This window comes from Mesoplodon densirostris, chromosome 4 (genome assembly GCF_025265405.1).
Source record: "Mesoplodon densirostris isolate mMesDen1 chromosome 4, mMesDen1 primary haplotype, whole genome shotgun sequence".
Lineage (NCBI taxonomy): Eukaryota > Metazoa > Chordata > Mammalia > Artiodactyla > Ziphiidae > Mesoplodon > Mesoplodon densirostris.
Window position 1 is genome coordinate 29,342,824 of NC_082664.1, and position 20,990 is coordinate 29,363,813.

Sequence of the window (20,990 nt, forward strand, 5' to 3'; positions counted from 1 at the left end):
GGTCGATCCTCATGATTCTCCCCCGAGTGATTACCGTGTTTTCATCTCGGTGAAGCGAGGGATGGAGCCGCGTTTGAGGGCCTTCTTTAGATTGTCTCTAGAAAATTGAGGCATAAGCTTGCATATGTTACTAGTTACCAAGCCAGGAAAATGTTGGGAAATAATTAACATGTATTGTGAAGGCTTAGTGTGTCATCTCTAATGGAAAAGGTAGAGTTTTTGAGAACAAAAAGGGAAAGATAGCTTCCATTTTTTGAGTACCTCCTAGGTACTCTGGTGGTTCTTAACCTTTCGGAGATCCATGGACTATTCATAAACAAATGGGTACACATACAACATTTGTCATACAATTATGAGATTCGTGGACTCTGAAGCCCATCCGTGAACCCTCTAGGTGTCTGCGCTTAAAGTTAAGAACCCCATCTTACATACTGTATTTGGCACTTTAATTATATTACTTTCTTTGACCTTCACAATAACTTCAGTACCCTCTTTTTACATGTGGGGAAGCTGAGGCTCAGACTTTGTTCAGGGGTTTGTTTGGGTCTGTTTGATTCCAAAGTCTGTACTTAACTTATTGCACAAAGCTGTCCTAGTGTTTGAAATCCAAGAAGGTTATGAGGTAAAAAAAAAAAAAAAAGCTGACCATTGCATCATAAGCCTGACTATGAAATATAGTATATTAACATGAAATTTGGAGCCTGACTGATGGAATTAAAAATCCCTGTTCTGCCTCTTACTAGTTGTATATAATTGTGTGATTTTATCTATGCTTCAGATTCTTTACCTGTAAAATGAATAGTATCTGTCTTACAGGGATGTAATCAAGACTAAATTAGTTGAAGTATGAAGTTCCTAGTACGACTAAACCCTATTAAAGTGTTTTCTGTTATTGTTGTGTGTCTTCTGTCAGAGTATGCCAATTGTGTATTGTAATATAGTTGCTCAATTTGGAACTTGAATGTGTTGATAACCTCAAAGACTTTATTACGTTTTCAGTTCTTGAAAGGCTCAATTGCAGGGTGATTTCTTGTGTTGATTTGAGTAAACAGTTTTCTTCCGACTTCTGCTTTCCCTTTTAGGCACGCGTGCATTTAGATAGCTTTGTAGGGCACATATCTGACTTTGTAGGCTCTGAATTTTTGATATGGAAATAATTTTATTATGGAAGCATCTACAGATACTGTATGTACCTCTTGCTTTACCCCATTTGTGGTTACTAGAAGTTCCTAATCTTTCGGGAACAGCCTTTCTGCCAAGCTGTCATGGTGATATGATAGCCACCACTTTTTCGATGCATTAGAACCTCTTGGTGATTAGGCAATAAGCTTCTTAAGTAAACGTGATTGGTGTGTTTATTTTAAACATTTGGAAACTGATTAGTGTTATATATAGGTTCAGAGGGAAAATTGCATATAATTAAATAGTCATTTGCATTTAAATTAGGCATTGACAGAAAAACACTCTCTTGGTAATGTGTACCCTGAATTTTGGAATCCATGAACAATAATACATTTTAAAAAAAGCAGTTTTTAATATCTATTCTGAGACTTTTCTGATTTCCTTGATTGTTAAAACTTGATAGGGAGCCAAATTAATGTAGGAACACCATGGGGGATGAGATCATACTTAGAAAAATATGTTTTGTTGCATTGTAATTTTGTTGCAATCTGAGATTCTTATGGTCTAAGATGAAAGTACTCAGATATTCTATAGCATATTTTGATGGTGATGGGAGGGGGAGATGGTGTTTTGTGTTGAGTGGGAGCAGAAAGTAATTGCTTTTGATTACATACTTGTGAGAAAAAGAAATAATTTTAGTCCTTCTCAGCAGTCAAGAGGTTGTTTTGTACTTTTCTGCAGTCTTGAAGAGAAAGAATTGTTCAAGGCAGTCGACCCACAGTTTGAACACATAATTGGGCTTGGACTTCATTCCATTCACTAATTGGTCTAACTTACTAATGTTAAGTTGTTAACAAATTTCTGTATAAAATTTTGGATGGTGAAAGATTCCAACATCTTGTATTTCAATGTTAGAAAGTTAGAGGTAGATTCACTTTTGTGGCCGTTAAGAGAAAAAAAAAATTCACAGGTATTTTCTTCCTTTTCAAGTTACAGTTTTTACACTGTCTCATGTGATACGAGTTTTTCTCCCAACAAACGTTAGTTGCTGTTAGTTATTTTTCAGTTAGCTTGACTGCCTCTAAATATGGCAGCATGATATGTGTATAGCATTCCCTACTCCTAAGGTATCGATATTGAATTGGTTCGTAAGGATACCTCAGAAATACATTACCGCTGCATGTTCATTCATTCAGAAGTCATTTATTGGGGGCCCATTCTGCTCCAGGCAATGTGCTGGTTACTCTTAAAAAGTTCAGGCCTGTATTGGAGAAAGACTTGTGAACAGATAAATTATGGTAGGTTGTTGAATAGGTATGCAAATTGAAATATTTTAGAGGAATTATTCTACTTGTTCATCCTTCTGGTAGTGGTTCAGGTCAGAGTAGTGTTGTGTAATATTTATTTAACACTGTAACATACCATATAACAGATCAAATTTTATGACCTTAATGGATTCTAGTAAATCAATTTACCTTTTAAGTGACTTTAGTCATTAAATAGCTTAGGTGTAGATTTTAGTTATCTTTCTTTGGTTTCTTTGCCTTTTGAAGGGTTTATGAATGCTTAGCCTTTACTAATATTCTTTTGTATAGCAGTTTCCAAAGTTTTGAGGTTATTTAACCTTATTGCAGTGTGTGGGTATGTGTGAGCATGCCTGAGACTTGATATGGTGTTATGTCACCATGACATCTTCCTGAAGGCACTCTTGAAGCCTGTACTACAAATTGTGGTTTAATAGAAAGAGGTGAGTATCATTTAGATATTAGAAACCAAACAGTTATGGTAGCTATATGTCTTGTCATTTAGCCTGAATTGGAAACAGTACCATATGATTTTAATATGAATTTTTGTTACCTGGAATAGTTGAGGAATTGGTTATGTTTTTCAGAGCTTTTAGCTGAAGCATTCATTTCAGTGCAGTTTGCCTGTTGGTGTTGAGATGCTAATTATCAACATCTGTTCATTGTATTTAATTAATTAATTAATTAATTTTTGGCTGCGTTGGGTCTTTGTTGCTGCACGTGGACTTTCTCTAGTTGCCGCGAGCGGGGGCTGCTCTTCGTTGCGGTGCGGGGTTTCTCATTGTGGTGGCTTCTCGTGTTGCGGAGCACGGGCTGTAGGCACGCAACTTCAGTAGTTGTGGCACGTGGACTCAGTAGTTGTGGCTCGCAGGCTCTAAAGCACAGGCTCAGTAGTTGTGGCACATGGGCTTAGTTGCTCCGCAGCATGTGGGATCTTCCCATACCAGGACTTGAACCTGTGTCCTCTGCATTGGCAGGCAAATTCTTAACCACTGTGCCACCAGGGAAGTCCTGTTCATTGTATTTTTAAAAATATTAACACAATAAAAATTTTAAAATTATTTATTTGTTTGTTTATTTATTTGGCTGTGCTGGGTCTTTAGTTGCGGCACACAGGATCTTTTGATTGTGGCATGCGAACTCAGTTGCGGCATGTGGGATCTAGTTCCCTGACCAGGGATCTAACCCGGGTCCCCACATTGGGAGCATGGAGTCTTAGCCACTGGACCACCAGGGAAGTCCCACAATAAACTTTATTAAAAGATTGAATGGTTTAGTAATGATTTTGAGATCCTTTTCTGCTTAGGTACTCTAAGATCTTATACCATATCCCTGTTATGTTTCTACTTTCTCTTCCCAAGGCATATCCATCTATTTTTATCCTTTAACAAATGCTAGTTCCTTTTGAACTAGCCTTAAAGACAAAGTGAAATAAAACACTTTAAAAAGCATTTAAAATACATTTCTGTTTTGAAAAATTGGGATTGGCTTAAGTAGATGACCTGTCTTTATGCTTCTGATGTCTGCAAGGGCATCTGATTCCACTAGAACCATACAAGGAACATGAATTTGGTACCCCACATAACTCACCCAACAGACACTCAGCCCACTACTCATAGAAACCTACTAGCCATACTTAATTCTCTGTCTTTTTTTGGCACTTGTATAAGCTCCCATGTCCACCCCAAGAACTTTGACAAAGCAAGAGAAAACACAAGTGCTAGTAAAAGTAATTACATAGTAAAAGTTGCTTTTACATTTTAAAGTTCCTTAAATGCTAGCATATTGTGGATATAAAAGTGCAGAGGATTCTTTTGGTTAATCTCCCCACCTCCCTACCCCTAGCATCCATTTCCTCCTTCCTCCTAACAGATTTTTTTGCATGTATTCACTTTCCTCCCTTGCAGCCACGTGCTTCAGGGAAAGCCAACCACATCTTCACGCCAAAGGATGGGGCTGGTTGGCTAAGAATAATTCCATCCGTCTTTACCAGCCTCTAATTTAGGAAAGAAAATGTAATTCAACCTTGGTCAATGACATGAGAGATTAAGTTTGCTGTAGGCTTCTGGAAAAGTCCTTCCTGTGCTTTCATTGTATTTTCTATTCATTATTCTTTTTGATCAGAGATCAGGTAAAGATAATCTAAGAATATACAAAATACATTTTCTGTTGTGTCCCTTTGTTTTTATCCATAGATCCAGCCCAGGTTATTTTAAACCCCTGTCTTATCCACTTAGGGAAGTTTAACTCCAAGGATACCCCTTGGTGTATGTAGTGAAACTGTTAGGAAAACATTTAAAACTTCCCAAGTGTGATCTAGTTTTTCGTATCTTGGTGAAGAAGGAAACCCAGCTGGGCTGCATAAATGGTTTATATCCATAGAAAAGGATCAAAAAGGTTTTGAAAAAACGTTTTAACCAAGCATTACCTAAACTGGGGCAGTGACTTGGGAGGCATGATCAGAATCCTAAGGGGGAGTGAGAATGTAAAGTGGGGAACCTTATGTACTTTTTTTAAAACCAGGTTTTACGTTGGAATAATTTTAAGTTCATAGAAAAGGTGCAAAATAGTACAGCAAGTTCCTGTATACCTTTCACTCAGATCTCTCCCTGATGTTAATGTCTTACATAATCGCGGTGCATTTTGTCACATCTAAGAAATTAACATTGGTATGACATTGGACTACAGACTTTATTTAGATTTCATAAAATTTTCCACTAATATCCTTTTTCTGTTCCAGGATACCACACTGCATTTAGATCATGTGTAATTTTGATAAATTAGGGTTTCCAGTGAGCTTTTTCTGTGCCATGTATGTGGTCCAATAATCCCCTCTGACCAGTGCTGAGGAGAGAAAGTCATTGACCATGAGAATAAACAATACCACATAGGTAGTGTTTTGTAGCCTTTGATTCCCAGAGCACTGTTAATTCAGTGGGAGAGTTGGCTTTGCTCCCAGGAGAGTGGTGTGAAGTTTCCTGAGAAGCTTAAGAGCTGATCCTGATTGAGGGTCCCTTCCCAGCCTCCACTAACACTTGTGTGTTCACCTCATAGATTTTACTATATGGAACTATCACCAAATATTTACTTGTCTGTCTTCTTTACTAGTTTGTTTCTAAGGGGTCAGGGACTATCTTATTTTGGAATCCTAAGCATCCAACATATTGCTTGGCATGTAATAGGTTCTTTTTTTAAAATTTATTTAGTTTTGGCTGTGTTGGGTCTTCGTTGCTGTGTGCAGGCTTTCTCTAGTCGCGGTGAGCGGGGGCTACTCTTCTTGCGGTGCATGGGCTTCTCATTGCTGTGGCTTCTCTTGTTGCAGAGCACGGGCTCTAGGCGCATGGGCTTCAGTGGTTGTGGCTCACGGGCTCTAGAGTGCAGGCTCAGTCAGTAGTTCTGGTGCACGGGCTTAGTTGCTCCGTGGCATGTGGTATCTTCCCACACCAGGGCTCGAACCCGTATCCCCTGCATTGGCAGGCAGACTCTCAACCACTGCGCCACCAGGGAAGCCCTGTAATAGGTTCTTAATACACATTTGAAGAAATTAATAAACCCTTGTTTGGTAACATTGATTATTAGGTCAACAGAAGTTTTGTTTTGAATACCATAAGTGTTGAGTTTCTCCTTCAAATTGAGCCATCTTAAGTTGTCATTTCTGTGGCTAGTTGAGTTTTTCTTCCCAGAATCTTAAACAAGGAACTATAAAGTATTCATTTAAGGTTGCTCTTTCTTCTGATTATATAAATAATTTATTTTCCTTAAAAAATAAGAGTAGAACTGAAAGTAATAGATGGTAGTAGCGTTAGAAATTGCGTTAGCTTTTGAGTATATGTGTGACAATTCCAGTGTCACCCCACTGGGCTGTAGATCTGGCTGTTTGCCTACTACTTCATGCACAGTTAATGAAATAAAAACTTCCTAGACTTATTGAGGGAGACGGCTTGTCAGATTCAGAGAATTAGTTTAAAATTTTTCCCGTTACAGCCAAGATTCAGTGGCCCAGGGTCACCTAAGCATAAAAGCTGCCATGGTATGGGAACACAGGGGCCTGTTCTAAATCTGTGGATCGGGCACAGTAGAGTCAGTTTGGTAAATAGAAAAAACATCAGGGTAGGAGGGAGTTGTAAATAAAGCTGCTATTTTCTTGATTTAGAGTAAAGACTGACAGGGACATAGAGCCAGTTTTCTATTTTTTTTTTCTCCAGACATCCCATGAAGTTACAAAATGAGCAATGATAATTTCTTGTTTCATTTCTCCCTGTTTTACTAACATTAGCTTTATATACCTTTTTCCTACTTTCTTTGAACTATTCTCTATTCCAGGGGGCATAGAATAGTTTTATATATACTATTCATTTAATTTTGAGTCTGAAGAACTCTGGATTATTTTACAAAGACTGATGTAATGGAATCCACGTTGAATTAAGAAATGTAGAATTACTTTTAAAAACAAGCATCAGGGGTCCAGAAATTTTATGTCATTTGAGGAGCACTGAGGGACTAAGATCTTGCCTACATTTAGAAATGCCGTTTATTGGATTGAAGAAGTGGAACATCTGTTAAAAGATAAAAATCTTACCAATTCTGAAATAGACTATAACTTAAATAGTGGTTGTTAATGTGGGAAGTTGATTTTGAAAGAAACAAAGGGTTAATAAAACTGTGTGACTAATTATGAGATAAATGGAATGCAGGTGTTTCTTTAAAAATCTTGCGAAAAACTTTGACAGTGGATTTCCCTGGTGGCACAGTGCTTAAGAATCCGCCCGCCAATCCAGGGGACACGGGCTCGAGCCCTGGTCCGGGAAGATCCCACGTGTCGCAGAGCAGCTAAGCCTGTGTGCCACAACTACTGAGCCTGCACTCTAGAGCCCCTGTGCCACAACTACAGAAGCCCGCGCGCCTAGAGCCTGTGCTCCGCAACAAAGAGTAGCCCCCGCTTGCCCCAGCTAGAGAAAACCTGCGTGCAGCAACAGACCCAACGCAGCCATAAATAAACAAACAAACAAACATAAATAAATAAAAATTTAAAGAAGACTTTGACGAGAGATTTTCTTATGCAAAACTTTTAGGTAAAACTTATAGAAAAATATCTTTGTGACATTGTTAGGCAAAGATTTTTTTAAAGAAATAAGACACGAAAAAGCACAAACTATAAAAGGAAGAAAAAGATTAATAAGTTGGATTTCATCAAGTTAGGAAGATTAGAAACTTTTACTCTTTAAACAACACTGTTAAGAAAATGAAAAGGCAAGCCACAGAAAATATTTGCCGAATGTATATCTAATAAAGGACTTGTATTCAGAATTTATAAAGAACTCTTACAACTCAGTAGTAAGAAGACAGCTCAGTTTTTTAAAATGGCAGAAGATTTGGATACCAAAGAAGCTTTATAAATAGCCAACAGGCCCATGAAAAGATATTCAATATTGTTAGTCCTTAGGGAAATTAAAACCACAGTGAGATACCACTTCACACCTATTAGAATGGGTAAAATTTAAAAGATTGATAATACCAAGCATAAGTGGGTATAGTAACTGGACCTCTCATACATTGCTGGTGGAAGTGCAAGGTGGTACAGCCACTTTGGAAAACAGTTTGGCAGTTTCTTGTAGATTAAATATATACTAACCACATGACCTAGCAATCCCACTCTTAGCTGTTTACCCAAGAGAAATGAAAACGTGTGTCCACATTACACTTGTACTTGAATGTGTACCCATAATAGCCCCAGCCTGGATAGAATGTCCTGTACTGGTGAATGGATAAACAAATTGTTGTACGTCCACATAATGGACGACTACTACCAGCAGTAAAGGGGAATGAACAACTGATACAAGTAATGGCATGTATGGAGCTCAAAAGTGTTACGTCACACACAAAAGACTACATTTTCTTTGTGATGTCATTTCTATGGCATTCTGTAAAAGGCAAAAATATAGCAAAAGAAAGTACATCAGTGGTTGTGCAGGAGGGTGGAGGAGGGGGCTGACGGCAAAGGATCATGAGGGAACTTTTGGGGATGATGAAATGTTCTGTATCATGATTGTATTTTATATCATAACCTTATACAGTTGTCAAAACTCTTAATTGTATGCTCTAAATTGGTGACTTACTAGATATAAATTATACTTCAGTGAAACTGATTTTGACAAGAGATTTGACGAGATTTTTTTTTAACCAGTGATTTATATAGGATTAGAGAATGGATTTAAATTAGTTTGGATCTGAATTTGGTATAGGCATTAAAATAATTTTGAAATAATAATATCACTGAACTAAGTTGCAAAGAGCTTACTTACTAGTTATCAGTGTTGGGTCAAGTTGAGGTTAATATTATTAATGAAAATAGATGGAAATAAAATACAAATTTTATTTGAAGAAGTTGCTAGATCAGAGAATGAGAGTTCCAAATAACTAAGGAAAAAAAACTTGAGGGCTGATTTTGAATTCCCCCTCTGGCCTAAATCTTTACTCGGTCTAATACAGTTGACCATCAATTTCTAGAAATAGTCACTTCGTTTTGCCTCCAATAAATTACTTTTATTGGGTGGACCAAAGAGTACCTTCGGTTTTTTAAGTAAAAATAAAAGACACAGTTTTCATTTTCACCACAAACTTTATTGAACAACATTTTCACCCTTTTGTTCCACTACCTTCTGCCATTTTTCAGGCCATTTCATAATTCCATCTTCCCAAAACTTTTTATCTTTTTTGAGCAAAGAACTGTTCCAGGTGCCTTTTACAGTCTTTCAGGGAATTGAAATTTTTTCCATTAAGAGAACTTTGTAAAGACTGAAATAAATGGAAATCTGAAGGTGCAATGTCTGGTGAATACAGCGGATGAATCAGAACTTCCCAGCCAAGCTCTAACAGCTTTTGCCTGGTCATCAAAGAGACATGCGGTCTTGCATTATCCTGATGAAAGATTATGCATTTCCTGTTGACTAATTCTGTATGCTTTTTGTCGAGTGCTGCTTTCAGTTGGTCTAGTTGGGAGCAGTACTTGTTGGAATTAATCATTTGGTTTTCCGGAAGGAGCTTATAATAGAGGACTTCCTTCTAGTCCCACCATGTACGCAACATCACTTTCTTTGGATGAATTGGCCTTTCGTGTGGTTGGTGGTGGTTCATTTCGCTTGCCCCACCATCTCTTCCATTCCACTTTGTTGTACAGTATCCACTTTTCATTGCCTATCACAATTCGTTTTAAAAACGGAACGTTTTCGTTACGTTTCAGTAGAGAACTGCATGCAGAAATATGATCAAGAAGCTTTTTTTCTCTTAACTTACGTGGAACCCAAACATCAAAGTGATTCGCATAACCAAACTGGTGCAAATGATTTTCAGCTCTTGATTTGGATATTTTGAGTATGTCGGTTATCTCCCGCGTGATATAACATTGATTGTTCTCAATTATTGTTTCAATTTGATTGCTATCAACTTCAATTGGTCTACCCGACCGTGGAGCATTATCCAGCAAAAAATCTCCAGCCCGAAACTTTGCAAACTACTTTTTTTTTTTTTTTTTTTTGCGGTACGCGGGCCTCTCACTGTTGTGGCCTCTCCCGTTGCGGAGCACAGGCTCCGGACGCACAGGCTCAGCGGCCATGGCTCACGGCCCAGCCGCTCCGCGGCATGTGGGATCTTCTCGGACCGGAGCATGAACCCGTGTCCCCTGCATCGGCAGGCGGACTGTCAACCACTGCGCCACCAGGGAAGCCCTGCAAACTACTTTTGACACATTTGATTAGTCACAGCACCTTCTCCATACACTGCACAAATCTTTTTGTGCATTTCAGTTGCATTTTTATCTTTCTTGAAATAATAAAGAGTAATATGCCGAAAATGTTGTTTTTTTTCTTCCGTCTTCGATGTTAAAATGGCTACACAAAAATTCACCAATTTTGATAAGTCTTTTTTTAAATGCACACTGATATGACAGCTGTCACATACAATCTAACAAAATTGTTTCGAATGAAGTTAAAGACAGCTAAGTGCTACTAGAGCCATCTTACAGAAAAAACCAAATGAACCTTTTGGACAACCCAATACAATTTTTCTCCTCTGAGTTTCTTCTCATTTTGACTTGCTAGCTCTTTTTTGGGGGCAAGGGCAGGGTATATTTAAAGTTGATCCCCTCAGGGTTCTATGATTAGTCTTTTTCTTGGTCTGCCTGCTTTCTCTGGCAGTCTTTTCCCATTCCCCATGTCTTTTAACTGCCCTCAGGATCCTGGTATCTGTAGCTTCAGAGGCTGATTTCCACTCGTCTTGTGGATACACTCACCTGGATATCCTATAGACACTTTAAACTTAACATGTTCAGTTCTGCACTCATTACTTTCCTTACCTATTTGCTCTGCCTCCTTAATTCTCTACCGTTATCCATCCAGGCTCCCGAGCATAGAAAATCCTGATTTGTCCTTGGCTTCTTGCTCTCCTTGATCTTTTCAGCCTTGCAGATCACCAATCTGTTGCTTCTAACAGAAATAAAGCATATGCTAGTCTCTCCCTCTCTACATCACAGCCAGTGCCTAGTAGCTCCCTTGGACCAGTAGCCTCTTGTCTCTCAGCCATTGATCTGTCTTTCTCTTCAGAGTCTCTTTCAACTTGCCCCCAGAGTTACTTCTTTTAAATGTGTGATCCTCTTACTCCCTTAGTTAAAAAACATCTCCTGTGGTTTTGTTGTCGTTGTTGCTTAGAGTCTAATAAAATGAAGTCATATTCCTTTAAAATTACAAATTAAATATTTCTGAGCTCTCATTCTTCTTATCCCAAGAATGTCTCCCCCCCCCCTTTTTGGAGGTTCTTCTTGATGCATCAGTATTCCTGGGTAAGAGGGTAGGCTCTGGAATCACACTGCCTGGTTCCTTCAGTTGTCAGCTTAGTGACTACAGACAAGTTATTTTAGCTCTCTGTACCTCTGTTTCCTCATTTCTAAAATATGCATAATAATATGGTTACCTTATATGGTTGCTGTGAGAGTTAAATGAGATAATATATGAAACACTTCAAACAGTGCTGGCATATAGTAAGTTCTCAATGCAGGTGGATTCTTCTTTTTATCATTATACTTGAAAAAGAAATCCAGAAAGCTTAGTATTTTGGATTGTTGCTGTGGTTGTTTCCAAATGAGATTTCTCTGGATCTCTCATCTTTCCTGATGAGGAACGAATATAAATGAAAACTGTATAACTTGGCTGAACCAAGTTCCCTCAGGTACACTCTGTGCCATCTTCCTCATTTATTCGGGTTGAGCTGCTTGGGCACAAACCACCATCATAACCTGGCAACCCCACAGCTTGGTTTGCACATAAAGCCGTATCCCCCAGGGCTCTCGTGTGGTCCCAAGTCACCTGGGTCTAGTTGCCAGTCTCAGCTGGTCCTCCCTTCCCTTATATTCCAAGTCTTTCTCCCCAAGCGCAGCTGAATTCCTTTCTTTTCTCAGTGCATCTCCATTTTATATCTGAGGCAACTGAAGATAAGCTAAGTAGCTTGTCCAGGATTGCTTAGTTGTGAGATTCATGCTCTTGACCACTGCACTGTACTGTACTTAGAATCAGTCACCCTGGTTTGGCCCAGGTGGTTTTCTAAACACTTTGCTTTTGTAATGCTTAACTTTTTATCACTCTCTCTCCACTCAGTACTTTTACTTATGCTGCTGCTTCTACCTGGGATTGTGGTACTTTTTTTTTTTCTTTCTGCCTGGCACATGCTTACTCATTCTTAAGTAATAGCCCCTTTGCCACTCATGTGAAGACTTCCCCACTCAGGCAAAGTTACTTCTCTCCTTCCTTTGTCCTCCACATATTGTTTTTTCCTCTTTTGTGGTACTTGCTACGTTGTATTGTCCAGCTCTCACGTTGGACAGGGTTTGTGGAGGTTAAGAAAAGACCCCGTCTTATTTATTCCTGTGACCTTAGCTTTTAGCACACAGTCTGGCATGCCACAGATGCTCAACAAATATGAAATGAATGAAGAATGAATGATACAGAGGAACCTAAAGATGTTGGTGGTGAATTATAGTGAATTTGCTAAAACACAAAGTTTTAGCAAATAATTTTTTTTTATAATTTTATGCAGTGTTTCACAGAACTAACCCCCGAGGTTTTTTTGTTTTTTTTAAAAATAATTCTACAACATTTCTATTGATTGATTGATTGACTGATTGATTGGCTGTGTTGGGTCTTCGTTTCTGTGCGAGGGCTTTCTTTAGTTGCGGCGAGCGGGGGCCACTCTTCATTGCGGTGCCCGGGCCTCTCACTATCGCGGCCTCTCTTGTTGTGGAGCACAGGCTCCAGACGCGCAGGCTCAGTAGTTGTGTCTCACGGGCCTGGTTGCTCCGCGGCATGTGGGATCTTCCCAGACCAGGGCTCGAACCCGTGCCCCCTGCACCGGCAGGCAGATTCTCAACCACTGCGCCACCAGGGAAGCCCAGCAAATAATTTTAAGCTAAGAGAAAATACAGATACCTAGAGATGGAGAAACATAGCAGAAAAAATAAAATGTGAGTATATGAAATGGGTGGTAATGGGGTAGTATATCAGCAGTTGGGGGGGGTTGCAATGCTTTTCCAAATTTTCGGCTCAGGTACCTCTAATGATAGAGGATCAGGGGCGTATAACCCTTTGGGGGCTGGGAACAGAGCCCCAAGGAGCCTTTCTGCCTCAACTACAAAATATATATGAACGTTTTGAACATACCCATGTTTTATCTTTAGAAATTCTTGCATATTTTGCATTCTATTTTATTATCTATGAGTTTGTTTTAACATGAAAATATTTTTTCTCCCCACTACCTCATCCTCTAATAACTAGACGCAGTGGGAACGTGTCCATTTATCCTCTGTCTTCTAGCACATTCTGGCATGCCCCAATGCCCACATCTGGGGAGCATGGAATGGGCTTATAGTCTAATACAGCAGCTTTCTACCTTTCTGTTTTGGGGGATAGTCTAGTCAGGAGTATTATGTCATGGAACCGAGGAGGGTGAGCTCATCTTGTTCTGACTAACGAGGCTGTTCCTGGAAGGCTGCAGTCAGTTGGAGGCACCTCATTACCAGATCGCTGGGGACCAGCTGGAGAGAGTTCACAGAAGACCCACAGGAATGATTAAGAGACTGGAGGGGCTGACAGATGAGGAATGGATAGAAATGAAAATTGCATAACTTGGCTGAACCAAGGTAGCAGGAATACACAACTGTATAAATACCTCAAGAGTATAAACTTGTTGGGGGAAGGTGATCTTTTATGGTGGGATTTTGGGGTGGGGAGAATAAACCAAGGGTGAAATTAAGCAAAGGAAAATATAAACTAATAATCTAAAGTGTCTGTTGGTACACTTTGTTTCTTGGAACCTCCTTAGTTGGACCACTCTAACTTGTGGGCCTTTTGCTAATTGAATGATTTGTTTTTTTAAGTTTGACTTCCGTGGACTTGCGGCTGGTGCTTCTCTGTGTAGAGAACGCTGGAGACTACATCTTAACAAAGCGAACGTCTTTCTTTTGTCCTGTCTTGTTTTGTGGGACTCAGTGGTTGATATTTGGAACTCCTATGTGTTGCCACTATCTCTTTATGCACCAGAATTCTGAAGTGGACTTTCACATAGTTTTCTTTTTTTAATTAATTTTTATTGGAGTATAGTTGATTTACAATGTTGTGTTAGTTTCTACTGTACAGCAAAGTGAATCAGTTATACATATACATATATCCACTCTTTTTTAGATTCTTTTCCCATATAGGTCATTACAGAGTACTGAGTAGAGTTCCCTGTGCTATACAGTAGGTCACAGCTTTTTAGAATAGCATTGTAAAAGTAGAAACTCAGTATGTATTGTAGTAACTTTAGAAACCCAGATACAGTATTTGGTCCCTGAGGTACTGGTTGGTTTTAGGAAATTATAGCCTTGATGAAATCCAAGCATGATTGTATGAAGCACATACTTGGGAAATGATTGTATGAAATTCCTATTTGGAGTATGGAAGGCATAAAACTTTTAAATAACAGTTGAAATTAGCCAGGAGAAACATTTGCATAATGTTGCCAGTTTTATAGCCCTTTTCCTAAGAAGGGGTAGTAGAACTGGAAGAAAGTGATTTTTATGCTTTTTTGTTACATAAAAATGAGTTCATTTATACAACACATTTATGTACCTTTAAGACTAAGTCATCTATACCAGAGATTGGTAAACTTTTTTTTGTAGACGGTCAGATAGGAAAGCTTTGTAGGCCATACATCTCTGCTGCAACTACTCAACTCTGTGTTGTAGTTCAAAGGCAGTCAAAGGCAAAATGTAAATGAATAAACTTGGCTGTGTTTATTCTTCTTTTACAAAACTTTTTTTTTTTTTAAGCAAAAACCGGTAGCTGTCTGGATTTGGCCTGCAGGCTGTAGTTTGCCAACTCCTCCTGCAGTAGACCCTTGCTCCTGAAAGTGTGGTCTGCAGACCAGCAGCATCAACATTACCTATGAACCTGTTAGAGATGCAGAATATTGGGTCCCTTCTCAGCTGACTGCTCTAGAGTCTAGACCATGTTTCCTGAACTTTAACATGCATAGGAATCACCTGGGGAGCTTGTAAAAATATGGACTCTGAGGACTTCCCTGGTGGCGTAGTGGTTAAGAATCCACCTGCCAATGCAGGGACATGGGTTCAATCCCTGGTCTGGAAGATCCCACATGCCACAGAGCAACTAAGCCCGTGTGCCACAACTACTGAGCCTGCACTCTAGAGCCGAGAGCCACAACTGCTGAGCCCATGTGACACAACTACTGAAGCCCTCACGCCTGGGCCTGTGCTCTGCAGCAAGAGAAGCCACCGCAATGAGAAGCCTGCGCACTGCAACGAAGAGTAGCCCCAGCTCACCTCAACTAGAGAAAGCCCGCGTGCAGCATGAAGACCAAGCGCAGCCTAAGTAAACAAACAAACAAACAAACAAAATATTGTTTCCTTATTTTATTTATTTATTTTTTCTTTATTTTTTTTTTTTTTTGCGGTATGCGGGCCTCTCACTGTTGTGGCCTCTCCCGTTGCGGAGCACAGGCTCCGGATGCGCAGGCCCAGCGGCCATGGCTCACGGGCCCAGCCGCTCCGCGGCATATGGGATCCTCCCAGACTGGGGCACGAACCCGTATCCCCTGCATCGGCAGGCGGACTCTCAACCACTGCGCCACCAGGGAGGCCCTGTTTCCTTATTTTAAAAGAAAGGGTAACTTGCCTTTTTAGGGAGAAAAAAAGAGTATTTAGAAACTTTTTATGTGTTCGTGCATCATTAAGAATTTGGGGGACTTCCCTGATGGTCCAGTGGTTAAGACTCTGTGCTTCCACTGCAGGGGGCACAGGTTTGATCCATCCTGTATGCCGTGTGGCACAGCCAAAAAAAAGAATTTGGAAAATCCTAAAAGGTACAGGTAGAAAATAAAAATGTCTATACTTCAAAACGCCTAGAGATGACCACATTTTTTTATGTTGCTCCTTCCAGTCTTCTGTATGTAATATAATATTTAAAAAATTGGGCTCATGATATGTAAATAATTTTGTGCTTGCTTTTTCATTTAACATTTTATTTGTGAGTGATTCACTGTGATATTCCCTTAAAGTGTAATTTTTTTAACGCTTATATAGCATTCTAATGGATCTCTTATAGTTTATGCAGTTCTTCTCTTGTTTGTGGCTCCTTTAAACTGGTTCCGATTGCTAGTTGACCCAGGTTTTGGCTGATGTACTTGGCAAGTCTATCACCATATTTTAAAATAATTACACATACTTATTTATTTTTAATTATAAAAGTTTGATAACTTGTTTGATCTGGTGGCTTTCACCCATTCCGTTCTTCTGGTCTTGTTAGCATTTTGTGTTTTCTTTTTTGGTCTCCCATGATAGAGAGGCAGTAGAGTGGTCATCAGAAGCATGGAGTCTGAGTCCAGGTTGTCTGGGTTTGACTCAACTCTACTGTGTACTGTGCGTAATCTTGAGAAAGTGTCTTGAGAAAATGCCTCAGTTTCCTCATCTGTAGAATAGGGATAATTGTATCTGTATCTTAGGGTTGTGAGTTAATACATATGAAGCACTGAGAACAGTTCTTGCCATGTGGAAAGGGACTGTCTCTTTTCATTTAGTGATCAGTAGTTTCTTCTCATGTGTTCTATGGTGGCTGTTCTCGCCAGAAACCCCTTTCTGCTACATTTAGTTCATGAATATCTTTTGAGTTACAGACTGGCTTTACTGAACTTTGTTACTCAGTGACTTTATCTTGAATGTTCACAAAAATTTTCCCCTTACTCACAGTAGCAAATTTTACTGTTTTAAAGATGAAGTCAGTATTGTTTAACCCTGTCTTGGAAATGCATACATGGGCACAAAGGGAGCAGACTGCATAGGCTGATTGATTGGGTTTTAAAGCTCTTTGGTGGTTTCCCCTTTCCAGCTGAGTATTATCTTGATTCCTTATCAGGGCATACAAGGCCCTCTGCAGCCAAGCCCTGCCTGTGCTCTCCTCTCATTTCTCTTCACCTTGTTCCCAGCCCCATTAAAGTGAAACTGGGTGTGTGGTTGTGACGAGGCTCACTCTCAATCTGTGCTCTACCCTGCATCTACTGAAGGGTTGGAATCCACTGAAGTGCTGGAGCTCTCTTCTGGGGAGTGACACAGCTAAGCCCGTGAGATCACCACTTGGCTTTTCTTGTGGACTTTTAATTGGGAAAACTTGGTCAGAGATTACCTGCCCTTGGTTATTTTTAGTGCCACAGGGTTTCCATTGTCTATTCTATACCTCCTCTTTGTTGTTTTCTGGCGGTTCTCTTTGAGAGATAAACACCTATTCTACCGACTCTTTTTTTCTTTGTAGCGTAGGATCCTGGGACAGCAGAACAGATGCACCCTTTGGCAGCCAATCGCGCCCTGCACTAGAGAGAAGTCCGGGGATGTTATATTTGGGGATTAGATTTCTCCACCGTGGAACTCATGCAGTTCGCTCCAGAAACATTGACCCTCTGCTTCTGTGACACACCCTCGCTGAAGGTCTGATGGACAGACACTTTCTCTTGACCTTGCAACTGTTTTCTTTCATGTGGAAGTTGGAAGACAAGGTGAAAGTGGCCAAAAGTTACCTGCTGTGGTGGATAGGTGTGCTTCCCTTGGTTCTCAGAACATGGGCCCTCGTTTAAAGGTAAGGTGACAAGACTAGTTAAGATTTACTTATTATTGGGATGTAGAACATGGACTCAAGTGACCAGTTTCTAAGCCCTCTCAGCAGGGGATAGCATTGACGTGCACAGCTGCAGTTGGAATTGACTTTGCTCCCAGCAGAGCAAATTTGAGTATGAAGAAATCAATTCTCCATTTCTGGGAATAGACTTTTTCACAACCAATCTTCAATGTTAGGGCTAAAATTTATTTGATATTGTAATTATAAATCTTTTACTAAAAAAAAAAAGGCAAAGAGTTTTAGAATATGTATGTCAATCAACTTTCTAACACTCCCTTGAGACATTTCCCCTTTCCCTTTTTTGTAGGTAATGTGAGCCAAAGTTCTGTAGTTATTAAGCAACTTGCCCGGGATCTTTTAGTAAGCAAGTGATATTTCTGCATTAGATAATTGGTACTACATTCCATTTTCCTTTGTAATGCTTTATTTTTATTTCAAAAGATTTTAAAAGGGGCCGTAAGCATTTGTCTTTCTAATTTTATCCTCGGTAAGATTGGGTAATGCTTTTCGCACTTTCTTTTACCAGTTTCTTAAATCTTTTCTCTTCCTAAATACTTCATTATCCCTATGACTCCATTCTTTTTCATGATTCACTGTTATATGAGGTTAAGAACACTGGGCTTCAGAGTTAGACAGGCTTGAGTCACTTAACCTGCTGGGAGATGTTCAGCAAGTCAACTTCTCTAAGCCTAGGGTTTTTTTTTTTTTTTTCAAGTCTCTAAAATAAGAATAATAATGCTTATTTACCAAGTTGTATTGGTGACAATTACTTGGGCTAACGTGTAAAACACCTAGTACATTGTTTGGCCTGTGGTAAGTGGCTCAATAAGGGGGTTGTAAGTTATGGGTTTACTACTGTGAGGTGGGGTGGGAGCAGAGGGCAGAGAAGGCACGGCAGGTACAGTGAGAGGACAGAAAATGCCTACAGAAGAGGTGGATCTGGAATAAAAGTGATTTGAGGGGTCACCCTAAAAGGAAACCCTGTAGTCCAAGACAAAGGCATGGAAGCTTTGTGACGGCATCCAGAAAGGAGGAAAATGCAGAAGGAAGGCAAGTTTAGAATGTGACCATGGGTAAAACTGAGAGATGGGTAAGTATTGCTGGGGAGTTTTTTGGAGAGGTATCATAGAGAAGTGGGACGGCTTATAAAGATCACATCAATGAGTGATGAATTGACAGAGCTAACTCCCTGATCACAAGGAGGCTTCACAGAGAAGAGAGGAGAGTTTGGAAAAAAGTATTAATTGGTATGCTGAGTTTTAAATAATAAAGGGAATTGGAGTAGAAATGTAGAATTGGCCTTTTGGAAAAGGTCTAGGTGATCTAGATCAGTGGTGATGATTTGGTTGAGTGTCAAGTGAATGGGGAAAGAATGGACAAGGACTTAACAAGGTCAAGTTCATTATTATCAGCCGCGAGGACCAAGACTATGGCTGTTCCACACCGTTCCCCCAGTACCTGGCATAGTAAGTAGGTACTCAGTATTTGTTGGATGAGTTATTTTAGTATTAATTTTTTAACCCTTCATTATAAAAATTTTCAGACGTAAAATTAGAAAAGTTTAAAGAACTCCCACATAGGCAGAGATTTTAAGTATGGTAAGAGAAGCCTTGCCTTTTCTAGTTCTGATGCATTTCTCATTGAATGAAGTGGGGACCAATAGAGAGGTTCCCTCAGTTTCTCACTGGCTCTGAAACAAAGGAGTAGTGATGCTGCTACTACTACTGATAATAATTATAATAATAATTAAAACTGAGAACTCACTGTGTGCCAGGCACCATCCTAGGCTGTTTACATGTGTTAACTCTTTTCATCCTCACAACACCCCAGTGAGGTACACACAGATATTAGCCCCATTTGATGGATAGGGAAACTGGCAGATTATAGAGAGATTAAATAAGTTGTCCGTGGTTACCCTGTGAGTGGCAGAGAACGGATTTGAACCCAGGTAGTCTAGCTCTAGTCTAGTCATGCCCTCATCTTCTATATTATTCTCTTTGCTCTACTGTTTGATTTGAGAGTCTTGATGGCTGTGGAGAGTTATATTGAAGTCTTATCACACTAAAGGAGATGGTGTCATAGAAATTATTAAACTTCATCTCTTTTTACGGCCATGAGAATTCTGAAGCTTAGACAGGTCACACAGTTGCAGCCCTGGAACTGGTCTCCAGGCTCTGACAGAAAAGGTTGCCTGCCTCTCACAGAAAAGGTTGTTGTGGTTGTCAGAGACAGTACATAGGAATTTTCCCAGCCCTCATGATGTGTGCCATAAATTGAGCATTACTCCATTCCTCTAAGGAGTATGAGACTTAAGACCACAAGTCTGTAACATCACCTACATATACTTCATTTTCTACTGAGTGCTGTAACTTTGCTGAGGGCTAAATGTTCACGTCCAGGATCAGATTGAATGACGTCCAACTGAGGGAGTATTTAAGACAATTAAACTGCTGGGTTTGGTTCCACCAAGTCACCTAGTATATCCTGTAAGGCACAGAGAGTTGCTTTTTGAGAGATGATAGCAGCTTTTCAGCATAGGGTCCCAGGAGATGAGATTCTTGTTTGGGAAGGAGGCTCACTAGTTGTGATCTCAAATATTGAGTTAGTATATTGTCCTCTGTAATAGACCCTTTGGAGAGCAGCTTAATTCATGTGTCTTGACAGTGCTAATGTTCCCTGTGTGGATTTCCTTTCTGGTAGGACTTTGGACACCAGTCTAAATAGGGATTTCTATGAAACTTGACATGGTCATTCCTCAAATTACCTACTCCCTATGGATTCCGTTGGATATATTGTTATCAAAGGATCTAATGGCCATTTTTGGTCACTCTTTCTCTTAAATTTTCCCAGCATAATTAGACATAAAAGCACACTTGGTTGGAAAAAAAAAAGTTGTTTTGGTCCCTCCCAAATCTGAGCATAGAAATTTTCAGCTGTCTTGTCTCTAAGTTATATATTAGTGCTGATAAAAGGTGCTGGGTTGAGATAACATTGATAACCTTAATATATATTGACTTGAAAAGAAAGAATGAATTTAGTGCATTGTGGATTGGAGAGCATGTACAGTCTATGCTAAGGTCAAAACTCAGTGATAAGATAGGAATGTCAGTGTGCATTGCATTTTTCCTTGGCAGTACCGTGGGTGGTTCAAATGAGTAATAAGATTGAAGTCTTATTCTGGAGATAAGTCTAACAGCAGTGAAAGTTTCCCCTCAGACTCTGGCCCCTATTTGAGTTGTTCTGACTTTGGCAGGCATCACTTAGGATGAGAAGTACAGTCTCCTCCTTTGCTTCCTTCCTCTCCTTGGCCTCTCTGCTGAGCATCTTCCACAGGGCCCATTAGTTTGTCTGATTGGTA

General features: G+C 39.7%; 1 protein-coding gene across 3 annotated transcripts in view; it reads left to right on the top strand.

Moving 5' to 3' along the window:
* Positions 1-20,990, top strand: part of AREL1 (apoptosis resistant E3 ubiquitin protein ligase 1) — a 43,507-nt gene that overhangs the window by 415 nt on the left and 22,102 nt on the right. For 2 of the 3 annotated variants that reach the window (XM_060095818.1, XM_060095820.1), the window contains exon 2: positions 17,273-17,593. The gene's annotated coding sequence lies outside the window, so the exon portion shown is untranslated. The remainder of the gene's footprint in view (positions 1-17,272; positions 17,594-20,990) is intronic. The other variant, XM_060095819.1, reaches the window with a different exon arrangement.